The sequence below is a fragment of the Narcine bancroftii genome, chromosome 3 (assembly GCF_036971445.1).
Source record: "Narcine bancroftii isolate sNarBan1 chromosome 3, sNarBan1.hap1, whole genome shotgun sequence".
NCBI classification, from domain to species: domain Eukaryota; kingdom Metazoa; phylum Chordata; class Chondrichthyes; order Torpediniformes; family Narcinidae; genus Narcine; species Narcine bancroftii.
In genome coordinates, this window is record NC_091471.1 from 304016815 (window position 1) to 304040604 (window position 23790).

The 23790-nt window shown below is 41.9% G+C and overlaps 1 long non-coding RNA gene across 1 annotated transcript; it reads left to right on the plus strand.

Annotated features, from left to right (window-relative positions):
* The first annotated feature begins 2327 nt into the window (after nucleotides 1-2327).
* Nucleotides 2328-13745, plus strand: LOC138759020 (uncharacterized). Its single transcript, XR_011354591.1, has 3 exons — nucleotides 2328-2423; nucleotides 11350-11447; nucleotides 13278-13745. It is a non-coding gene; the product is annotated as an uncharacterized lncRNA (long non-coding RNA).
* The last annotated feature ends 10045 nt before the right edge of the window (nucleotides 13746-23790 follow it).

Genomic DNA, 23790 nt, shown 5'->3' on the forward strand with positions numbered 1-23790 from the left:
GGAGTTCTTTTTCTTTTAGAGATTCAGTCATGTGCTTTGATAACATGTGTGGATCTATTTAACACGGGTGCTTGTGTCGGCTCTGCTGGTCCTCTACTGTTTAGCACTGGTGGTGTTTCTTCTGTTGCACTGCAGGCTGGATCTTCTGCATTTGTCTTTTCCTGCAGCATCTCTTGCATTTCCAGCAGGCTTTTCTGATTCCTCCTCAGTATTTGACCATCATCTGTTCTGACAGTAAGATCTTGAATTTACTTCCCCAACAAAAGTAGCCTTTTTGTCTCAAGTGTTGGAATATTAGAGTCTCACTGTGTCACGTTGTGCCAGTGGCCCTAAGCTTCTTGCTGACTTGTCACAGTTTGATTTTGTCTCCAGTGCAGATGCTTTATTTCTCTTCGGCATCTCTGCCTTATTTGGGACTAGGGAAGTGTGGTGTGTAGTCTATGCCCCATCAAACTCAGTGTGTGACATTCCCCTCACAAGTGGCGAAGCTCTGTCACTCAAATAGAGTGAGATAAGGATCTGAGCAACTGGACCTGCCTTGACAAAAGCAAATGTATTGAAAAACTCTGGTGCTTGAGGTCCACCATGATAAGTAACTGTGCAATCCTCTGAGCATCAAGTTTGCTATCCAGTCCAATGGCTTACAGGTACAGCACGAGCCATTGTTTGAACAACTTCCACTCATGATCAAATTTCCAGTCCAGTTTACAATATCAGGACCTTTACACTCTCCATATCTCTGCTGATAACAACTGTTACACACTCTGCACATTCCTGGTGTTTGTTCCATTTCTGGCACCATGCACAGTCCTAGTACCATGTGATGCTTCTTTTTATGGTTTAAAAAAAAAGAAACTTGTTTTTTTTTAAAACAACTATATTAGCTACAGACTGAAGACTGTGTGGAGGCATCCATCCTGAATCCAAGCTACCACATACTAGTCTCTGACTCCCTCTAGTGGTCAGGAGGATCACTAGCGCTCTATCACTACAATGCCCACACTGATTTTGATTTCCTCCCAATGAAAGGATAGAAGGGATGGAATTTATGTTTACTAGAATGATTGCTGAAACTATAGATTTGTGATATGACCTTTGGCCTATAATCTTTAAAGTCATCCCACTGAATTGCACAAGTTCTTTCTAACCTTGACATGATAGAAGCAGAATTGTTTCAGAAGCAGAATAGCCCTGGTGGAGCTATTTTGACAAAGGATAGCAATCTCCTGATAAGATCTCAACAATTCAAGATCGAAGGCAAGAAAAATTCTTTGGAATTACACTCTAGAGCAGGGGTTCCCAACCTTTTGTTCCTCTGTACCCCTTGGGCATTGTTATAGGTTCCCGTGTACCCCTAAAAATTAAGGATTAAAAAAAATGACTGTGCAATCTGACTGCAGGTTACAACACCATGTATTGTACATTAGTGGTTATTCTCTCTGAAAAGTGCAAATGTACCACTAGGGGTACATTTACCCCAGGTTGGGAATCCCTGCTCTAGAGGCCTGTGGATGCTTAGACCTTAATGAAATATAAAACATGGCATAATGGCAAATGATGTCATTGAATGGCAGAGGAGGCCCTCAGCCTAAATGGCTCACTCCTGCTTCTATTTCTTAATCTCAGTGATTGAGAGTCAGGTTTTCATGTGGTTTCAGATTAATACAAAAGTTCTCTGCCTAATTCAGAGCAGCAGTCACTTTAGCACAATTAATTTGATACAATTTTCACACTGCTTAGTCATTAACAACTAAGTGAAAGACAAGTTACCTTCTGGTTAGCAGTTGGCACCATTCTCCATTAAGTTACTCAAAACTATAAAATGTTCATTTAACGATACAGAAGAAGAGAATTTCATTACATATCTTTCTCTTTGGCTTGGCTTCGTGGACGAAGATTTATGGAGGGGTATGTCCACGTCTGCTGCAGGCTCGTTGGTGACTGACAAGTCCGATGCGGGACAGGCAGACACGGTTACAGTGGTTGCAAGGGAAAATTGGTTGGTTGGGGTTGGGTGTTGGGTTTTTCCTCCTTTGTCTTTTGTCAGTGAGGTGGGCTCTGCGGTCTTCTTCAAAGGAGGTTGCTGCCCGTCGAACTGTGAGGCGCCAAGATGCATGGTTGGAGGTGAGATCAGCCCACTGGCGGTGGTCAATGTGGCAGCCACATAATTACATATAGTCCTTGATGAAAGGTGGATCACTTTCCCCTCACAATGGCCAGAGTGTTTCTTTTCTATTCAACAGTGGTTAACTATGCTTGAGTATTGCATCACAATGGAATTGTATTTGCCAATAGCATTCAAATATATTAATTAGTGGTCAATTAACATCAATTGAGAAACTTGCAACAATTATTCTGAGATAAATGTCTGCATCTATATAATTTTCTCATGAATGAACTCAAGCAAGAGATCTACTCTAAGAGTAAGGCATTTCAAGTTGAATTTTTTTTTTTCCCTGCAGTGGGCAATTCATCTTCAGGTTATTCTGCCTTTATTTTCATTTCTTGATGTTTAAAAGGAGCCGAACATTTTATTTAAATTCTGGACTCTGGATTGATATTTTTTTCCCCTAGTTAGTTCTGTGAAGATATGGTGAGTGTTTGCCTTGATGTTATGCAGTGACTCTTATGAAGGTGCCCCTATGGTTTTGTTGGGCAAGGATATTGGCTGAAGGGTGATGTGTGACTTGGAAAGAATTATGCATTAGGTGGTGTTATTCCTAGGTGGCTATGAGAAATGGGTGCTACTATTAATGTAGTCTAACTGGGTAAATACAATACATATGAAATAAAATGACCATTGTTTATTATTAAGAAATAATGGGTGGAATTTCAGTCAAATAGGCTGCTTAACTTTGGCTGATGTCAGCCAGCCTTCTTGGGTTGACTGAACAATAGTAATGGAATGAATTGCATTACTTTAATTGTTTGCAGGTGAAACAAAATATTCTCTTTTGAATGAGAAGCGACTTCATAGAGATTGTGAGAGGAATACATAGGGTGGACAGTGACTTTGATTTAGCAAATACCAGTGGACCTATTTATGGTGAATAGAGGAATGTTTAGGGGAGATATCAAAGCTACATTTTTCCACAGTGGTAAGTATCTGGAAAAACTTTGTTGGGGGTGATGGTGGAAGCTAATTAAGGGTTACAGGGAGTGGGGTTGAATGGGAGGGTGGATCAGCTCATGATGTAATGGGGTCATTCAAAAAGCTTAGTCATATGGTTGTAAGAAAAATAGAGTGTTATGGGTGTGGGGTATGGATGGATTAGATAATGGAGCCACTCCTGCAAAGATCCATTGACCACCACCACGACATGATTTCAATCACTGGACATTCATCTGTATGTCACTTCCAAATGTGGCTGGAAATGAAGAACTGTGATTTGACCTAGCATGGAAAATAACAAGAGCATGAAATGTGCTGGGGTGTGTGTGGGGTGGGGGGCTTCAATGCATCACTGAGGGTAGGTTTGGTGGCACCATTATGGGCAGGACTGTTGGTGTCAAGGACATAAAGGCCTGATGGGATCTGCAGCAGTGGAGTGAACCAACATGAGGGTTAAAGAAATCAAAACAGAAATGTTTATTCACAATTAAAATCCCAAGCTTTAATAAATGTTTTACAACAAATTGAGTGCAATTGGCTCAGCTATGAGAGTCTTGGTGATGAAGATTTTAAATGAAAGAACTAAACCAGTGAACAGATTTAGAATGTCTGCTTGAATTAGTTGGGGTTGATGCTGTTGGGAATTCCAGAATTCTTGAAATGGGCCAAGAGGAGACTTCCAGCAGAGAGAAACAGATTAAAGGTGAACATTTAATTGATTGTAAAGTCCAGATCTCCTACTTTTAATTAATGAAGTTTGAATTTTAAAGGTCTGTTCCTGATTGCCCATTAAATAGCATGTCTAAAGAATGTGCATCTATAAGAAGTTGTGAAAATTGCAAGTGGAAAATTATTGTTGATATAATTTAGTTTCGTTCATTCAATGAAGAGCAAGATCTTCCCATTGTACCTGCACTGATTAACAAACAGGCTCATTGAGTTCAGCTTCCTTGGTCTCAATCATGAATGAATCGAAGAAGTTTTGTGTGCAATATACTTTGGAGCATTTTAGCAATTGGAGCAATTGTCTTTAAAGTGAATTGGTATTATTTTATGGGATGTGTAACCACCAGTTTATTCTTTATCACTTTATTGTGGGTATATTTTCTGAGCTACTTTATTCCATTCTGAACTGATTTACTTTCAAGCAATTTTCAAGTGTGATATCAAGATGTCAGACAGATAGAAAATGCGCACCATTATGATACAACTGATGCTGTTACTTCTCAGTTTCATGCATTTGTCCGAATAATTATATTAATATCTTTTGGGCAGCTGAAATTAGTCTCTTTTCAGGACCTCATTGCTTCTAATTACATTTTTTATGAGTATGTTCAAAGCAGAAAAACACAGGCGTAAATTTCAATCTCTCTTCACACAGTTGCTGTGACCATTAGATAAATAAAATTTACTGCAAATAAAATTATATTGAGGCTGTGCGGATTTTACAACAGATGGGAAACACAGCCAGAGAATATTATTCTTGAAGGTTCAATCTTCATTTCTGGATGAAAGTACTGAGAAACTGCTGTTACAACTTTGAAATAACCTTAATCAGATGACGAACCAGACTGGAAATTGAGCTCTGACCAAGCTGTGCTTGGATGGTGGAGTTGCCTATTTAATTTGTGAGTGTTTCATTTTAGGCTACAAAATACAGGAGGATGATGAATTGGACAAACCTACAAAGTGGTGGACTTGAGCTAATTTCCCTAATGACTATAATAATATCTTGCCTTGAAATGTACATAAGTGGGAATTGGCTTTGGCATAATCACTATTCAATTCCATGATAATTTCATCGTCTTGTTTTGAGACACAATACCCTTCTCAGTATAACAAGCACAGCTTCTTAAGGAGAATAATAAGATTTGTATTCTCCTTTGCCTGATACAGTCTGCCTAAAACTTCAATTGCATCATGCTGTTTTTAGTCAGTATTATGTAATTCCAAAAATCACCTTGTCTATCTTTTTGTGCCCTTCCTTCTGCTACATTAGAACAATTTCCCTGTGCAGCAGCCTGTGGCCCTGCTTGCCTTTCTGATCCGACAACATGACCACATCTTATGGCCTCTTTTCAATAGTTTCCCTGCCTCTGCCCCATCCCCAACAATCTCTGACCTTTGATGCTCTAATCTGCCCGTGCCCTCTAGTTACACCCAACAAAAACGATGGCCTCTCCGTCCCTACCCATGACCTCAAGACCAACCTTTCAAACACTGGGCTTTTTTTGGGCTGCTCTTCCTTCTCCAAATCCAGCTTGGGGACAATAGGGATTGCCAAGCAATTTCATCCAAAGTACATAACCCAACACGAAATTAGAATGTGTAATGATTGAATCAATCATGCATTGATTTGTTTATTTATCATAATTCAGAGTTTTGAACTTAAAGGGGTAGATTATCTTTCAGATTGGTTTAACAGCAGAATGATCTACTCTGGGGTAATGCATTTATAAAACTAACATTAGGTGCCTCTCTCTTATTCTAGCATAAACTAATGGGTGTCCTGGATTTAAAGAACACTTCCTTCCAGTTACTTAATTTCAGATCCAATTTTCCACTCTCTCTTAGATCTCGTGTACTTTTCGTTTTTGTAACTAATCTTCTGTTCAAGGCTTTGTTTGAAGCTTATCAAAAATCCATTTGGACAGCATCAAAATTTCAATGTCCTATAGACCCTCTCATCTTTCATATATCCTTTTTCTGCCCACCTTCATCCCCAGTTTCATTTTTAAGTTCCAATGTCAGAAAAAAGTTTATTATTCATTCATTGTTACATTGGGGTGAGCTCATGTTGGTTGCTTGGATGGGACTGACCTCCTTCAAGGTCTTATTGGCCATCCTGATCAACACCTGTGATCTAGAGACCATTAAAAGAACTCCTAGTCATGCAGCATAACCCTGCAAATCATTGAATTCACACTAGCCCCTTTCACACTCACCTTGTCCCAGGAATTGAAGGCCAATTTACGGGTTAAGGGTCCAGTGAGAAAGCGAATCAATCCGAATGCTGGCACTAAATCACGCCGGGGATTGATGGCCTCGACCCCAACTCGCATCCCTGGCGTCAGCTGATGCCAGCATGCCAATTAACCCAGTGTGGAAAGGAGAAGCCACACTGGATGTTTCCAGTTGAAAGTGGACTCTCCTATTGCAAGGGTTGACGTGTTCAATGTGAAAGTAGGTTAGTACCCCAGTTAAGAGGCCCAGTGAGAACTGCAAAAATGGCTTCTTTAACTGGGATACTGAACAGCCAATTCACTGAGATGCCAGTGTGAAAAGGGCTACTGACTATAATCCCATTCTATTTCCCAAATGTCCAATCAGGTCCTACTTGGTATCACTACTCAGCTGCACACCAGGGAGATGTATAGTGGCAATTAACCTACTAGCACACATTTGGGATGTGAGAAGAAAGCATCAGAAATTAGGCTCTAGGTTGGATGAGTGGAGAGGTGCCGGTACCATCCAACTGTTCTTGCATGGAGTCCTTGGAGGGATGAAGCTGCCTGTGTGTCATACTGGAACAGCCGTGCCCCCTTTTTCTGTGTTCTTCTGCTTGTTCAGAGTGTGGATTTCATGTCACCACCTCGTACAGTTGAGGCAATTCCCCTACATTAATGGATATTGCCCCAATTAGCCCTGCTGGATACCAGTGCAGCTTTGAATTGACATTCCTTGGTGATCCTCTACATTTGGGGATACAGCTCAGTGAAATCTGCAATCCCAAATGTTTAATGCTGTGCCAACGAACTAGATTTGGGAAGAGGGAAGAATGTCTTCACGTGAAGCATATCATTCTGTATTCTTTGCAACACCTGATGCAAGCACAGTGGGCCTTCACACTTGAGACATTGGATTAGTATCGCATGAGGGTGCCAAAAATACAAAACCTATGGAGGAAGCCAGGTGATCCTTTCACACTGCTGCTGGTGGTAATTTGCATATACTGAGCAATCTGTAATCTTCTTTCACCAACAGCAATTAGACTCTACAAGACTTGTGTAGAGCAATTATTTACACTCATTAGTTGATTTGCTTATTTACAGTCATTAGTCATTTTAATCTTAAAGGGACAGATCATTTTAAAGAGCTTCAGTTCAGCACCAAAATAGACTGTTCATGTGTATAATTCCCCTGTAATAAAACGACACTGAGCAAGTATCATATGATTTTTTTTTTGAGCATCTGGTGAGCTTTATTAATGACGAGTCTCTAAGCACAATCGTGTGAAACTCCTTTCTGCCATCTTAACGATTGAGGTTCTGATCTTAATTGCACTGGAAATGAAGGAAATTTATATTAGATTTTGTTGATGTATTTGATCACTTTTACATGAGGCATTTGCGATCTGATTATCTAAAATTCTGGCAGGAAGCAACACCTAAAGCAGGTGACGACTGGGTTGAGCTCCAGAGCATTTGTTCCATATCTTGGAAATGTACATTTCTTTTGGAAATTTAGCAGTGTTGGAAATATGTCACACTTTCTAGATCTACTTAAAATGCTTGTCAGTACTGTACATCAGCGCCCAGCTAATTTTACCTTGTCCCGATTCAGGCTTTAGACTGGAAATGTTGACTGGCAATTTCTACCCATGGATGCTTTAATCCACTGAATACCTCTAGCAGTTCCTTGTTCAAGATTCCAGTATCTGCAAATTTTGTTTCTCTACCTAACGTTAGTGAAGAGTAACTCCCTGATTGCACGAATATCCATTATTAATAGAGTGGCTTCTTCCTTCACATATTCCCGCCATCTTTATTTAATCACAAGGCCAACCAGCCCCCGTCCCTGTGCGGGATGGGGGGAAATGTGAGTTCCAGCATTCCCAACTGAAACCATATTTTCTCATTCAGAAATATTCGATCTGTCAATTGCAAGACTGCCAATTCAGTGGGTTACACAATTGCAGGATTAGATGAGAAGTATTAATTGTAGATGCCTTAATATTTTGTAGCAATGACTATCTCACTGCTGTCCGGAACAGTCTATTTGAAATTACCTGCATGATTTATATTCAAGTTCACTGCTGTGCTTATCGTGCTATTTTTGATTTAAATTATTTTCCACAGCCCTCTCTGAAATCTGTTAACTTTTGTCTGCCTATTCTAATAATGTCAAGTCTTATTTGTCCATTCGGATAAACATTAATTTATCCTGCTGTTCCTAACTCTCCTTCCCTTCCCCACCATTGTTGCAGTTGCCCCTGGAAACAAGATGAAAGAGAAACTCCAAAATGAAAAAAAAATCAGGCGCTCTTGAGAGAAGTCTACCTCATTCGAAGAAAGAGCATTCTCTCGATTCTCAGTTAATACCCCTCCCTTAAGGAGCCTTGTACTGACTGTTCCAGCATCGGCGAGCTCCTGGGATTGAATCCCCAAATATGTTTTGATATTAAATTCAATAAAATCAAATCCGAATATTAAAGGTTACGGAGAGAAGGCGGGGACGGGGTACTGAACTTTAAGATCAGCCATGATCTCGTTGAATGGCGGAGCAGGCTCGAAGGGTCGAATGACCTACTCCTGCTCCTATTCTCTATGTAATCCAGCGTCATATTGTTCAGAAATCCTGATCATCCACAATCTGGCCCCCTCATTATCAAAACCTGAATCTGCAATCCAAGGTGCAAGCATGATGTATGGCTGGATCTACGCTTGGGACCTGGAACAACAGGGGTCGAGGATATGATTTGCACTGGAGCTGAGATCTGGAGAGCTTTAAATTTCCCTCTCTCTTTAAACTCAGTTCACTGGAAAATTTATTGCATGTAAAATAAAAAATGTGAATTAAAGTATGTTACAATCTTAACAGAAGTAACACTTAGTACTCCAGGTAATCTGCTAGCATGTCATCACCAAGTTTCAAGGATGCTGGATTATTGGACTTTGCTTAATTTCAGATTCCTGGAGCGTGGAAGCTGCTGCATTGTGGCTTCAGATATGTATTGCAAGAAGACAATCTTTGACCATTTCTGGCCTGAGCTGACTCTAGACCTATATTTGAGGCTGCTAGCGGTGCTGTATTGCAGTTTCAGTGAGCGGGGTTTCGTCATTTCCTTGCACGTTTCCCCTGTCATTGAGGGTTTCCTTCCCACATCTCAAACACGTGCAGGTGGGGAGTTTAATTGGCCATGGTAAATTGCCCTAATGAGCAGGTACATTGTGGAATCTCAGGGAGTTGAAGGGATAGACTAGAAGGGCTTGTTTCTGCACTGCAGTGTTCTATGGAAAGTGGGCAGAATAAAATAGACTCCGTGTTGGATTAGTGTAACTGGGTGTTTGATGCTGAACAGCCTCTTCTTGTGCTGTAGGCCTCTTGTGTTCTGTTTGACACAATAGCTGTAAAGACAATATATTCAAGAAGGTCCGCAAGTACTTTCCCAGGGAGAATGAATGCGGAAGGTGCAGGGATGCCAGATATTCGTAACCTGGGAGGGGAAACTGGATGCAATTGATATCAATGGAATATTTGATGGTTGGTGTGGCCCCCAATGGGCCATAACATACGAGTACAACTTTATAACTGGTGTTACGTTGATATAAAGAACAGAAAAGTGCTTCATAATGTCACGGTCAACATTTATCAAAATGCATTTTGATAAATGAATGTGGAAGGTGAATGCTTCAGGATTGCTGAAGACCATTTAAAACAAAATCTAAATACAAGAAAAAAAATCAGTTTCATTTATTGCAGCTGAAGATTTTCAGGACATGATTGCATGTTATGTCAGAAAATTGCCCCAAATCACTATATTTTAAGTGTAATTTGACACATCAAGACCTTCAGAGGCTTTTGGATGTGGTAAGATGCATTGGAATTGGTTCCATTTACCATTTGTTTATCTGTAAATGTTTTGTGTTCAATTCGAGAGCAGCAATCCATCAGAATAAACATTAAAAACTAATACTGACATTCAATGTGCAGTATTTTGGTTCTTGATCAGGTGACTTGTATTGATAACATAATTACTATTAGCCTTTGGGGAAAAATAGAAATTAAATCACATTCATAACTGAGATAGATAAACATTTTGATTTTAATAGAGGGCAGAGGGGTTCCATGAACAGCTCTTTGTTGTTCATTACTTTGCTTTTTTTAAAAAAAAATGTTCACTGTGTGACTCATTGAAAACACTAAATAATACATTGAGGTAAGAGTGGATTAGATGAACATCTCAGTGGCTTCAAATACCAAATATAATTGGTCCCCAAACCTAAAGAATTATTTTAGAAAAGTTGATTTTGAAATATTCAATTACTCGAGCCCCATCTCTATGGCAACTATTAACCTTTCCTCTTCACATCCGACAGCTAGCTCTACCTGTTCTACTCCTCTCTGCGCCCTCCCACCACCCATGTTGTCAGGTGATTGACAGTGGGGAATAGAATGCTTTGACACTTCCTGCAACTTGTGCGAAAATTGGATCGCTCAACGCAGACCTCCACAGAATACCAGAGCACCGATGGTGCAGACCTGGCATGCTTCTGAATCCAATGTTGGGGTGACTTCTGCTTGACGCCCCCCCCCTCCATTAACCATTTCCATCCCAGCTTGAGGCATTCCTCTGGCATTAAAAAAGGATAGTTTTTCTTCTGTCAGAAATATTCTTCTGTGTTCTTAATTTCCATGGTTGGTCTGACCTTTTATGACCACTTTGGTAAAGGATCTATTGATGCCAGTGTGGAAATGTTGAAGTTCATCAAACTGCAGGGCTTAAATGAACAAGGAGAAGCTGGAAGGTCTTGATGGGTTGGACAGTGTCCGTAGGGAGAAATGGTCAGTCAAGGGTTCGGGTCCACGTCGCAATAAAGAATCGTGATCTGAAACGTTGACTGACCATTTTTCTCCATGGGTGCTGTCTGACACACTGAGTGCACACTGACGCATGCTCTGTTCTCACTGCTACCATCAGGAAAGAGGTGTAGGTTCCACAAGACTCACACTACCAGGTTCTTGAACATCTGCTACCCTTCCACCATCAGACTCCTCAACAACAATCTCAATTGGGACTCATTTTGCACTTTATTGATTTTTGTCTATATTGCACAGTCAGTTTGTTTACAGTCATTTATTTATTTACGTGTCCATTTTTTTTGTGTAATACAAATGTGTTAATTCTGCCTCACCCGCAGGAAAAAATGATCTCAGGGTTGTATGTGATGTCGTGTGCTGTGTGTACTCTATCAATCAATCTAAAATCAGTACCTCTCTTCCTCTGTTCACTCCAGATTCCAGCATCTGCAACTTGCTGCTCAGGCCCAGTCCTGCAGGAATCCTCCCTCTCCAGGTTCAGTGACTGTGACGTCTTTGCTCTGATGAGTACTTGGTGAGTACTCCGCTCCATGTTTTGAGGGTAGCATTCCTTGCTGTTGGAATGATGTATTCCATGTTCTGTGTTAGATGCAGCAGGAAGTGTTCAGAGAAAGTGTGAGCTGTAGCACATGGCTAAAGAAGATGGTGTGACAACAGCATACACAATGTATCTAGTTAGCTTTTTTTAATATACTACATAACTCACAACATTGTGATTCAGGGCAAAATCATTGAATAGTTGAGCCAACATTGAAAGAAAGAACTTCTCTTTGTTTGTACAAATTTGGGGCACCCCAAAACATTAATGGCCAATTAAATAATTTTGAGAAAAAAAAATTGAAGGATATGTATTCAGCAAATTCAAGGCAGCTGTTAGAGAAGGGTCAGGATGGTGCTGTAGATTTCTGTGTTGTATGAAATGTAGTCATTATTTGCGGTACCATCAATTTGTCCAAATTTTTCCACAGCAAAATCCGACAAATTCGATGTGATTTTAAAATGCATTTTGATAAATGTTGACCGTGACATTGAGGCACTTTTCTGTTCTTTATATCAATGTAACACCAATTATAAAGTTGTACTCGTACGTTATGGCCCATTGGGGGCCACACCAACCATCAAATATTCCATTGATATCAATTGCATCCAGTTTCCCCTCCCAGGTTACGAATATCTGGCATCCCTGCACCTGCAAGCAAGCATCCCAGAGGGATGGACAGAGAATGGTTTGCTGGCTGCTGCAGGCATTCTCTGATGGGTAGCGGTGGGACATTAAAATTTTTAAATTTAGATTTACAGCACGGTAACATGGTAGTCCGGCACATGAAATTACACCCAAATGTCCTACACCCTCGGTATGTTTTTGAACGGTGGGAGTAAACCAGAGCTCCCAGAGAAAACCCATGCAGGCATGGGGAGAACATAGAAACTCCTTTCAGGCAGTGCAGGATTCGAACCCCAGTGCTGACTGCTACACAGCCCCCTTTTTATTTCAGAAAAGAGAATTTAGTACATTTCCATACATCTCCTTTCCCAACCTCCCCATGTCCCACCCCAGAGCAGCAACAACCTGGGGCTGGGTCACTGAGGCCGACTGGTGGCTGCTCTTCCAGCTCGCACTTCTGTCACAGCTGTGATCCTCTCCCACACTCTGCTTTTGCTCAAAATGCTGAGTTGCAAACAGTTGTCGGGAACAGAACCCACTCCTAACCTGGAGACTGCAGGTGCACGAGTGCTGCACATAAACGTGCTGGGGAAATCCTTCATCAGGAGCGTCGGCCGCTTTTAATTTCCTGTGGATCCTGCGTGGTCTGCTGAGTTTCTCCACAACTTTTTTCGTATTGCATTAGACCCCAGCAGCTGCAGATTTTCTTGTTTACCCCATGGGCACAAGCACTTGGCCTGTAGCATTGTCTGCTTTGGAGATTCAAGAGCTCATTCAAATACTTTGTAGGTGTTACAAGAGTGCCTGGCTTCACCATCTACTCAGTTGTGTTCCAGATTCCAATCCCCCCCCCCCCCCCCCCACCCCAACAGCAAGGGCCTCCCAGAAAACAGCCAATTGAATTCCACAGCCCATTGCCACACTGACATATCTGTTCATGGCCTCGTGTATTGCCATGTTGAGGCCATCCATAAATTGGAGGAACAGCACATTTTATTTCATTTCAGTGCTCTCTAAGCAGATGGTATGAACATAGACTTCTCCAATTCCTGCTGACCCACTCCCCTGGTCAATCTCTTTCCCTCATCCCTCTGTCTCCCTTCCTATGCTCCCCACCCTATTCCCAAACTTCTCTGGTCAGAATTAATGTCCTTCACCCTCTCCTCTGATCATTTTCAGCTTGTTTCTCCAAACATCCCGCCTGCATCCATTTCTCTCCTGTTCGTCTGTGCTGCTTCTCTCCACGTGATTTATTCAGACAATCGCCTGGTTTTCAATATTCCCAAAGAAGGACTGAGGCCTGAGACACCAACGGTCATTTTACTTTGCATGAATTCATCCAGCAATTTTGTGTACTGCACCTTGACCCTATGGGCTCTGGATATGGGCAAGTGCTGAGTCGACATTCTGTTTAATGTCATAACTAGAAGAGAATACATCTGCTCTTTTTCTTGGAGAGCTGGTACATCAGGGAAACTGATACTTCGACCCAAAGCACCCAAGCCGACAAAGCTCAAGTCTCTGGAGAATGGATGGACTTCCAAATTCTGAGTTGGAGTTGGGAGTTCTGTCGCAGAGCTGTGCCTGACATCCAAGGAGGAAATTAAAATAAATAAACCTGATGCGGTCCAAAATAAAAACACAAAATGCTGGAAAAATCACAGAAGGGTCCTTGACCTGAAACACTGTTTCTTTTTCTAAAGATGTGGCTGTACTGGTTAATCTTTGCAGCAACTCTTCCTTCTGGCGGGATTTATTAGTTAGATTTAGCAGCAAAAGGCAGAAGACCACAGGAACAGGCCCTTTGGCCCATGATGTCCACTTCTACCACTGGTTTAAGGCCACCCAGGGATATGAAATGAAACAAGAAAGCCTGCAGACTCTGTTCTAAATATTGGGCCTGAGCCCAATGAGCAAAAAGCAGACGCGTGCCTGAATAAACAGGGAGGAAGAAGTGGGCAGGGGAGGAGTAGAGACTAACAGCCAATTGGGAATGAATAGGAGGGCATGAGAGGAAAGTTGAGAATTGATGGGGGGAAGGGGGCAGCTCTGTGAATGGAGAGCTGCAGAGATGAAACAGAAATTGAGAAAGAGAGAGAGAGAGATGAGGGGTGGGGAGCAAAGGACTCAGGAATTGGGGTAAATGGAAATTGGAGAAGTCGATGTTAATGCCATCTGATTCAAGGGTGCCCTGACAGAATAAGAGATGTTGTTCCTCCAATTTGCGAGGAAATTATTAATCATTATTATAACTACAGCACAATAGTCTTTACATGTTATGAGTAGATATGAATTCTGGTCCAACCATGAATTTAAATTGTATAATAAAGTAAATCTTGGAATTAAAATTGGATTAATCTCTGTCGGTCACCATGACATTTCCAGATTATCTTGAGTGGGTTCACTGATATCCCTCTGGGAAGGAAGTCTGCCATCGCCGTTCATTCTAATCACAGATTGTGATTGACTGCCTCCTCAGTTGATGAATGATCGATACACAAAAAAAAACAGGAGCAGATGTGGGCCTTTTAGCCTCTCAGACCTTCCCCACCATTCATTTTGATCAGAATTGATCACTCCCAGACCTCCAGTTCCAGTTCCCTTTAGCCCTCAGTCTCCAACAAAAAGATTGTGTTCCAGTTCCTCACCCTCTGCAACACCACCAGAGGCTTTCCTTCCAAGTGAAACATGAAAGTCTGCAGGCACTGTGATTGCAGTAAAAGCACAGAAATGCTGGAGGAACCCAGCTGGTCTTGCAGTGTCCATAAGAGGTAAAGGTATATTACTGACATTTCAAGCCTGAGCCGTGGTTAAAACAAAAAAAAAATTAAAGGTGCCCTGTCAGAAGTCCAGGAGAGCTAATGTTGCTGTGGCTGACTGTAGCAGCCATTTTGTTTTTTTTTCTTTTTATTGAGCAATCAAACCAGTGATTAAGATAACCACATTTTAAAACCTTGCATCAGATTTTTCTGTAAAGACAGTGAATGCATTCATCCCTTGACACCTGAACCCTTTCAACTTGACTGTTTACTGTGCACAATGAATATTCACACATTGCTCAAGTGACTCATTCTCAAGAAAACACTAATACATTATTAATCATTATTATAACTACAGCACAATAGTCTTTACATGATTAATTTAGTCAGACTGCTTTTATACTCATTAATTAAATAGATTGTGGCACTGCAACCATCCAAGTTCATTTCACAAAACATGTCGTAATGCCACATTTGCAATTGCAGATTAAAGCATCACACATTAAAAACTCTCTGAAGGTTTTTTGTCTGATGGTTAACGGATATGTCGAGGAACATCTGAGGGTTAATGAGAGACTAGTGTCTCTCTGTTAGAGGCACCATGAGATTGGGATGGCTGTCGGAAACGAAACCCAACTATTGGATGGAAATGTGAAATCAGCTTTGAGTGCTGGTGGCAGTGTGATCCTCGAATGAGTCAATTCTTGTTGATCACAGCTCACCATTGAGTCACCAGACATCATCCACTTACAATTAACTGGGCTAGATGCAGATGCCAATCTCACTGACCTTCACACTCCCAATCAGGCGATAGGTGTAACCAGACTTCTTCAACAAGCAGTGATCTATTCTCACCAACAACATGTTTGGATGGAATGACCTGCAGTGTGGGATTGGGGTTAGGGTTGGGAGATGTATTGAAAATTATTAGCAGACAATTTAGGGTTCAGACCATTATTTAATTGAATTGTTATTGTCACAAGTACCAAGAAAGAGTGAAAGCTTTGTTTTCCGTGTCATCCAGGCAAGTCAACTTGTACTTGCGTGCAGGAGGTAGTGTAATAATAAAACTAAGTACAGGGTTCAATGTTTTTGTAAATGTCACTAGGTTGTCAAATAATTGAGGAGGTTTATGTGCTTTGTTTTACCAAAACAGTTGATCTTGGACAGGGGTCAGGTGAGAAGACGGGTTCATGTTGGGAGACATTGCAACCCCCACATTTTTTCAGGAAATCGAGGGCTTTAATATTCTAAAAGGAATCAGTCCAACACAATGGTGTGCAGAGGGTTCAGATTTGTTGAAAGTTGCCTCACAAGATGACCAAGTGGGATAGGAGGTATATAGTATGCTTGCCTTTGCTGGGAAAGGCACGGAGTATAAAAGTAAGAAAGTCATGTCGATGTTGCACTTGAACCTCTCCATTACAGGAAGGACTAGGAGGCTTTGGAGAGCAGGCAGAAGAGTTTTTTAATTTTGGAGATGCAGCATGGCTACAGCCGCCTGCAGTCCACAAGCCAGTGGACCAAATAACCCTCAAATCCCATGTCTTTTGTGGGGGGGGGGGGTGGATGGGATGAAACTGGAGCACACGGAAGAAACCCCTGTTGTTAAGAGACCTAATCTGTAAACTTTTTTTTTTGAGAGGGTTAATTATCTGTAATGTTATTGTTAGTCTTTCGGGTGACTCTGTGGAGGGGGAGGAACCTGCAGATGCAGCAAAGGTTAAATGTTTTCAAAGAATGTGACTGAAAATAAAGTAAAATGCTTTAAGGTTTATATATTCATGTAAGTGAACTTTGTTCAGTGTAAGTATAGGATAGTAATTTTGTCTTTTGTACTTTAAACGTATTATTCTTAAAGCAGGTGTACAAGCTTGGCATTATAAGAGTAAGCCTCATGCAACCAGAAAATACATTTATCCGGTATCTACCAATACCCATAGGTCCAAGATACCAGGGGTTTTTCTGTTTTTAACTGTTCAGGGGCAGCCAAATATCTTTCTGTGAAGTGATGGAGGAAAATGATATCACAATTATCTCGCACTATAATCTTCATCTAGGTATTTCAATAATTAAAAGGCAAGGCCAGTGTTGATTAGTAATCTGACTAAAAATATTCTTTTGAGATGGCATAAAGAAAATTTCCTTTAAATTAGCTTGTTACGGAGGCATGGCAATATTAAGATATATTGAACAACTAACAAGCTGCAGCTTCTAATCATACTATAGTGTGAATACCTCTATCCCTTCATTAAATCAGATTAAAATGTTATAATAAAATGTCGCATTATCAATTTTGTTGCCTGGCCACTCAAAGATGAACGTAATTATAGGGCTGGCTGCCTATTGGATCCTTGTGGATTGAAAGTTTCAAAATGTAATGATATCTGACATATAAAATGAAATCGGTGCATCCTCTTCTTTCATTGTACGGCTCTACACTGCTGTAGATTGTTAGGGGTGGACAGAATAGGTGAGGAGATCAGAATCCGAAGCAAAATAAATGGGGTTCGGAAAAAGGTGACAATGAATGTGTTCATGCCTGAATCGCAGATAAATTATCAAGTAATGAAGCTTGGTGTTGGCCACAACGGGGCTGGCGTTGATACACTACACACCTTCAAGAATGAGCTCAATTTCTCTTGACTGGAGCAGAGATTGTGAATTAAAATTAAAAAAATTTAGACATAGAGCACAGTAACATGAGCCTGTGAGCCCATTCCGCCCAAATGCATCAATCGAATGCTATTTTAGCAACAGCGAGCAGGGTTGAATCTGCCACTGCCTGTAAGGAGTTTGTACAATCTCCTCGGGTCTGCATGGGTCTCCTGCTCTGGTTTCCTCCCAGCCTTCAAAGTATACTTGGGTGGGGGGGGGGGGGCATATCCGCAGGAAACCCACGCAGATATGGTGAGAATGTCCAAGTGATCAGCAGGACAGATGGGAATGTTTAACAGTTTTTAAATCACATTTGGAATAGTGTGCAATTTTTAGTCTCTTTGCTACAGGAAGGATGCCATTAAATTGGAAAAGCAGCAAAAAACAAAGTTTCACAATGACGGAGGGCTTGAGTTATAAGGAGTGTACAGAGAGGCTGCAACTTTTCCCTGGAGCACTGGAGGCTGAGTTCATAGAGGTTATAAATTCATGAGGGGCAATGGATAAGGTGAATAGCCTCAGTCTTTCTCCCCAGATAGGACAATCAAAAAGTAATGGCATTAGAGGGACAGATGAGAGGTTCTGTGGAAGAGAGCAAGTACCCCAGACAGTATGTTGCTTCCCTAATGCCAGGGTCTGAGATATCTCAGATCAGGTTCACTGCCTTCTCGGGGGGGGGAGGTGAGCAGCCAGATATTGTGGTCCATAAAATGACATGAGTAAGAAGGGTGAGGTCATCAAAGGAGAGTTCAGGGAGTAGGCACGAGGTTGAAGGACAGGATCTCCAGGGTAGTGATCTCAGGATTGCCACATGCTAGAGAGATTAGAAATAGGAGGATAATGCAGCTTAACATTTGGGTAAAGATATGAAGAAGGAGGGATGGCTTTAAGAGGACAGATTTAACAACCTGCCTGCAGGATTTGAAGTGACTGTGAAACTTGCAACAAGCTTTAAACGTCATGTTCATTTTACTGGATACATTTGCAGAATCAACAATGAAGTCCTGGAGAAGCCAGATACAAAGACCATGTCACCAGCTTCTTAAAAAGACAGCATTTGTTCAGGAGGCCATTTTAAGGAAGCAGCTCAAGAGTAAACAGGTCTTCAACCTCCTCTGTGGGAATGAGGAACCCACTTGACCTCATTGCGTGGTTATAGACAGAATGTCAGATTTACTCCTTTTGCTTATCGAGGGCTGAGAGACCACTTCTACTGACCCGCGAAAGAGGTTTTAAAGTCACAGAAGAAATACTGCACTCTTACCACGACTGACCCATGAAAAAGGCTCTAATTGCAGAAGAAGGCACTCATCTAAAAAGGACATTTCTCTGAAGCACCTCATCAAGGGTGTCATGAGTAATCAATGTTCTGTCACCCCTGGTCTCTTTCACCCACTTCAGGAACTGCTAATTTCATCCTACAGACTGGGGGGCTCACCATTGTCAGGCCTGTGCAGCATCAGCACCAAGGGGGAGCATTTGCAGCCATTGCCTCCCCAACCAAGGTCTTGTGCCCCCCCTCAAACCTGCACTGTGATGTTACCCATCACAGGTCAAGCCTTTATCACAACATTTTTCATTGAAATATATTTTTAATATTAAAACTTTGCTGTTCTCTAAATGAATTTAAATGAAATTCAAACAGAAATAGGAAAGGAAAAATACTTACACTCATGACATTAGAAGGGAATTTGCGTTGTAATGTGTGCAACGTGCATGAGCATGTGATGCAACACCACATTTAACAGGGGCAGGGGGAGTGCGACCGTGATGCGTATGGAGGTAAGTAGGCACCACCAGCACTTGCCCCTACCAGCTGAGCAAGTTTTAGAGCAGAAGAGTGTGCCCCCACGTGGTTACCCAATGCCCCCCGCTAACACTCGCTCAGGTGTTGACCCTGGGCCTGTGTTCATAAAGTCTGCGTGACTCAGCCATCTTAAGGCCTGAATTTCAAACCCACATATCATCAGTAAATGTATGAAACTAAACTTTGAACTGCCTTCTGAGAATTGACCCTTGAACTGTAAAGGCTTGAGGTATTCCAGACACACACCAATATATTGGCGCATAGTCAGATTTTGTTAGATAAATGTATATAAATTAGTTAAGTTTAGTTAAGTTAGCTAAATTAGAGTAGGTGTCAAATAATTGTTGAATAATAATTAAAAATATTATTTTAAATATATCACCATCTAGGCTAATTTTTATCGTTGCTGTCGAGTATGTAACAATTGAAACTTGGTTGCAAGAGGGGACTGGTAACCCAATGTTCCAGGCTTCCATTGCTTTAGTTGTGATAGAACTGGGGAGATGAAAGGGGGAGGAGTGGCATTGCTTGTCAGGAAAAATATCACAGCTGTGCTCAGGCAGGACCGACCAGATTGATTGTCTATTGAGACTATATGGGTAGAGCTGAAGAACAGAAAATGTATGACGACACTCGTGGGGTTGTAATACAGACCGCCCAACAGTCAACGAGAATTGATGGAGCAAATCTGAATAGAGATAGCAGACAGCTGCAGAAAACATAAGGTTGTGATAGTAGGATATTCTAACTTTCCACACATTGGCTGGGATTGCCATATTGTAAAAGGGCTGGATGGTTTGGAGTTTGTCATATAAGTTCAGGAAAGTTTTATAAATCAATACATTGAAGTACCAACTAGAGAGAATGCAATACTGGATCCATTTTTAGGGAACAAGATAGGACAGGTGACAAAAGTATGTGTAGGGGATATTTTGGGTCCAGTGATCATTATGTCATTGGTTTTAAGTTAATTATGGAGAAGGATAGGTCTGGGCTTCGAGTTGAGATTTTAAATTGGAGAAAGGCCAATTATAATGACATGAGAAAGGATATGGTATTTGTGGATTGGGATTTTTTTTTCAGGCAAAGATGTGCTAGGTATGTGGAAGACTTTTAAAGGTGAAATTTTTAGAGTACAGAGTTTGTATGTCCATGTTAGGATTAAAGGCAAGGTTAGCAGGCATAGGGAACCTTAGTTTTTGCAGGATATTGGGGATCTGGTTTGGAAGAAGAGAGGTGTGTCACAGGTATAGGCAACATGGAGCAAATGAGGTACTTGAGGAGTATTAAAAAAATGCAAGATAAACCTCGAGAAAGAAATTGGGAAGGAAAAAAGACGAGGTTGCTTTTGCAAACAATGTTAAGGAAAATTCTAAGGGTTTCTACAGATATATTAAGAGCACAAGGATAGTAAGGGACAAAATTGGTCCCCTTGAAGATCAAAGTGGTCGGATTTATGTGGAGCCAAAAGAGATGGGAAGATCTTAAATGTTTTTTAAAATCAGTATTCCCTCAGGAAAAGGGAACAGTTGTGGGAAGTAAGGAAAACAAGCAGTGAGGTCATGGAACCTGTACAGATTAGAGCAGGAAGTGCTTGCTGTGTTAAAGCAAATAAAAGTGGATAAATCTCTTGGGTCTGACAAGATATTCATTCCCTCGGACCTTGAGCAAGGCTAGTGTAGAAACTGCAGGGGCTCTGGCAGAAATATTTAAATTGTCCTTAGTCATGGGTGTGGTGCCAGAGGATTGGAGGGTAGCTCATGTTGTTCTATTGTTTAAAAAGTCTCCAAAGGTAACCCTGGAAATTATAGGCTCATGTGCCTGATGACAGAAGGAAGTAAATTATTAGATGTTCAAAGAGATCGAATATACAATTATTGGGATAGCCAGAAACGGATTCAGGATCGTCATCATGGCTTTGTGCATGGTAGGCTGTGGTTAACCAATCTTTTGAGGAGGTTACCAGGAAAATTGATGAAGGAAAGGTTATAGATGTTGTCTACATGGACTTTAGTAAGGCTTTTGACAAGATCCCGCATGGGAGGCCAGTCAGGAAGGTTCAGATGCTAGGATTTCATGGTGAAGTAGTGAACTGGATTCAGCAATGGATGGACGGTAGAGTAGTGGTTGAAGATTGCTTCTCTGTGACTAGTGGTGTGTCTCAGGGATCAGTGTTGGGACCATTGTTGTTTGTCATCTATATCAATTAGATTAGGCAAGTTTGCAGATGACTGAGATTGGAGATGTTGTGGACAGCAAAGAAAGTTTTCAAAGCTTGCAGAGGGATCTGGATCAGCTGGAAAAATGGCAGATGGTATAGGGATATCCAATCCCTATACACCTCCATTCCCCATACTAAAGGCCTCAAATCCTTTCTTTTTTTCTGGACAATAGAACTAACCAGTCCCCCTCCCCCACCACCCTCCTCTGGCTGGCAGGATTCATCCTCAATTGCAATAATTTCTCCTTTAGCATCCATGTTAAAAAGCCAATTGAGGTAAGGACCCTCAAATCTTCTTCCACTATGGTGATGACTACTTTGGTGCTGCCTCTTGAACCCATGATGAGCTCGTTGACTTCATTCACTTTGCTTCCAACTTCCACTACAACCCCAAATTCACTTGGTCCATCTCTGGCAACACTCTCCTTTTCCTCGATCTCTGTCTTCATCTCAAGGGACAAACATCTTCTATAAACCCACCAAATCACACAGCTATCTCGCCTACACCTCTTCCCACCCTGTCCCCTGTGAGGATTCCATTCCATTCTCTCAATCCCTCTCAATTGGCCTTCATAAATCAAATTGAGTACAGGAGTTGCGATGTTATGGTAAAGTAATATAAGACATTGGTAAGGCCAAATTTGGAGTATTGTGTGCATTTTTGGCCACTTAACGGCAGGAAATATATCAATAAGAGAGAAAGAATGCAGAGAAGATTTACTAGGATGTTGCCCGGACTTCAGGAACAGAGTTACAGGGGAAGGTTAAACAGGTTAGGACTTTATTCCCTGGAGCTTAGAAGAATGAGGGGAGATCTGATGGAGGTATTTAAAATTATGTAGATAGGCTTTTTCTACTGAGGATAGGAGAAATACAAACCAGGAGGCATGGGTTGAGTGAAAGGAGAAAATTTTAGGGGGAATGTGAGGGGGACCTTCACACAGATTTGGGCGTGTGGCATCAGTTGCCTGCTGAGGCTCAATTTTAATATTTAAGAAGAATTTTGACAGGTACATGCATGGGAGAGGTATGGAGGGATATGTATTGGGTGCAAGTCAGTGAGACAAGGCAAAACAAAATGGTTCAGTACAGACTAGAAAGACCAAAGGGGCCTGCTTCTGTGCTGTAGTGTTCTATAGTTTTAGATTTAAAGCAGTGGTTTTTAACTTTTTTTCTTTTCACTCACATACCACGTTAAGTAATTCCTCTGCCATTGGTGCTTTGTGATTAGCAAAGGATTACTTAAGGTGGTTTGTGAGTGGAAAGAAAAAGTTTGAAAGTCACTGTTTTAATCATACCTAATTGACTCATTATGTGCACGGTTTCATAACTCCAAAGGAAATGAGCCAATGACAATTTTTCTCAAGAAAAGTATTTCAGTAACAATTGGGTCTAGAGCAGTGATTCTCAACCTTCCCTTCCCACTCACATACCACCTTCAGTAATCCCTTACTAATCACTAAGCACCAATGGCGTAGGGATTACTGAAGGTGGTATGTGAGTGGAAAGTACAGGTACACGATCCTTTATCCAGACATCTAAAATCCGGAAAGCTCCAAAATCTGGCAAATGGGGACTGGCAGCCGAGGGAGACTGTCAGGTGGCCAAGGGACCGGCAGCAAGGGGAGACAGCCGAGGGATCACGGTAAGGCGGCCGGGCGAGACAGCCGAGAGGCGGGGCGGCCGGGCGAGACAGCGGAGAGGCGGGGCGGCCGGGCGAGACAGCGGAGAGGCGGGGCGGCCGGGCGAGACAGCCGAGAGGCGGGGCGGCCGGGCGAGACAGCCGAGAGGCGGGGCGGCCGGGCGAGACAGCCGAGAGGCGGGGCGGCCGGGCGAGACAGCCGAGAGGCGGGGCGGCCGGGCGAGACAGCCGAGAGGCGGGGCGGCCGGGCGAGACAGCCGAGAGGCGGGGCGGCCGGGCGAGACAGCCGAGAGGCGGTGGATATGGCAGCACAATTCAGGTGGGCTTTCCGAAATCCATAAAAATCCAAAATTTGGAACATGCTGTCCCCCAAGGGTTCTGGATAAAGGATCGTGTACCTGTAAAAGTATGGGGGAAAAAAAACTGGTCTAAAATGAGGAGGGGAAGATTTTCACACAGAGGGTGAAAGGATGAGGAAGTCGTGGAGAGGGAGCAGAGGAGATTTACTAGGATGTTAGTTGGATTGGAAAATGTCTTATGAGGCTAGGTTAGCAGAGCTGGGACTTTTCTCTTTGGAGCACAGCAGGATGAGAGGGGACTTAATA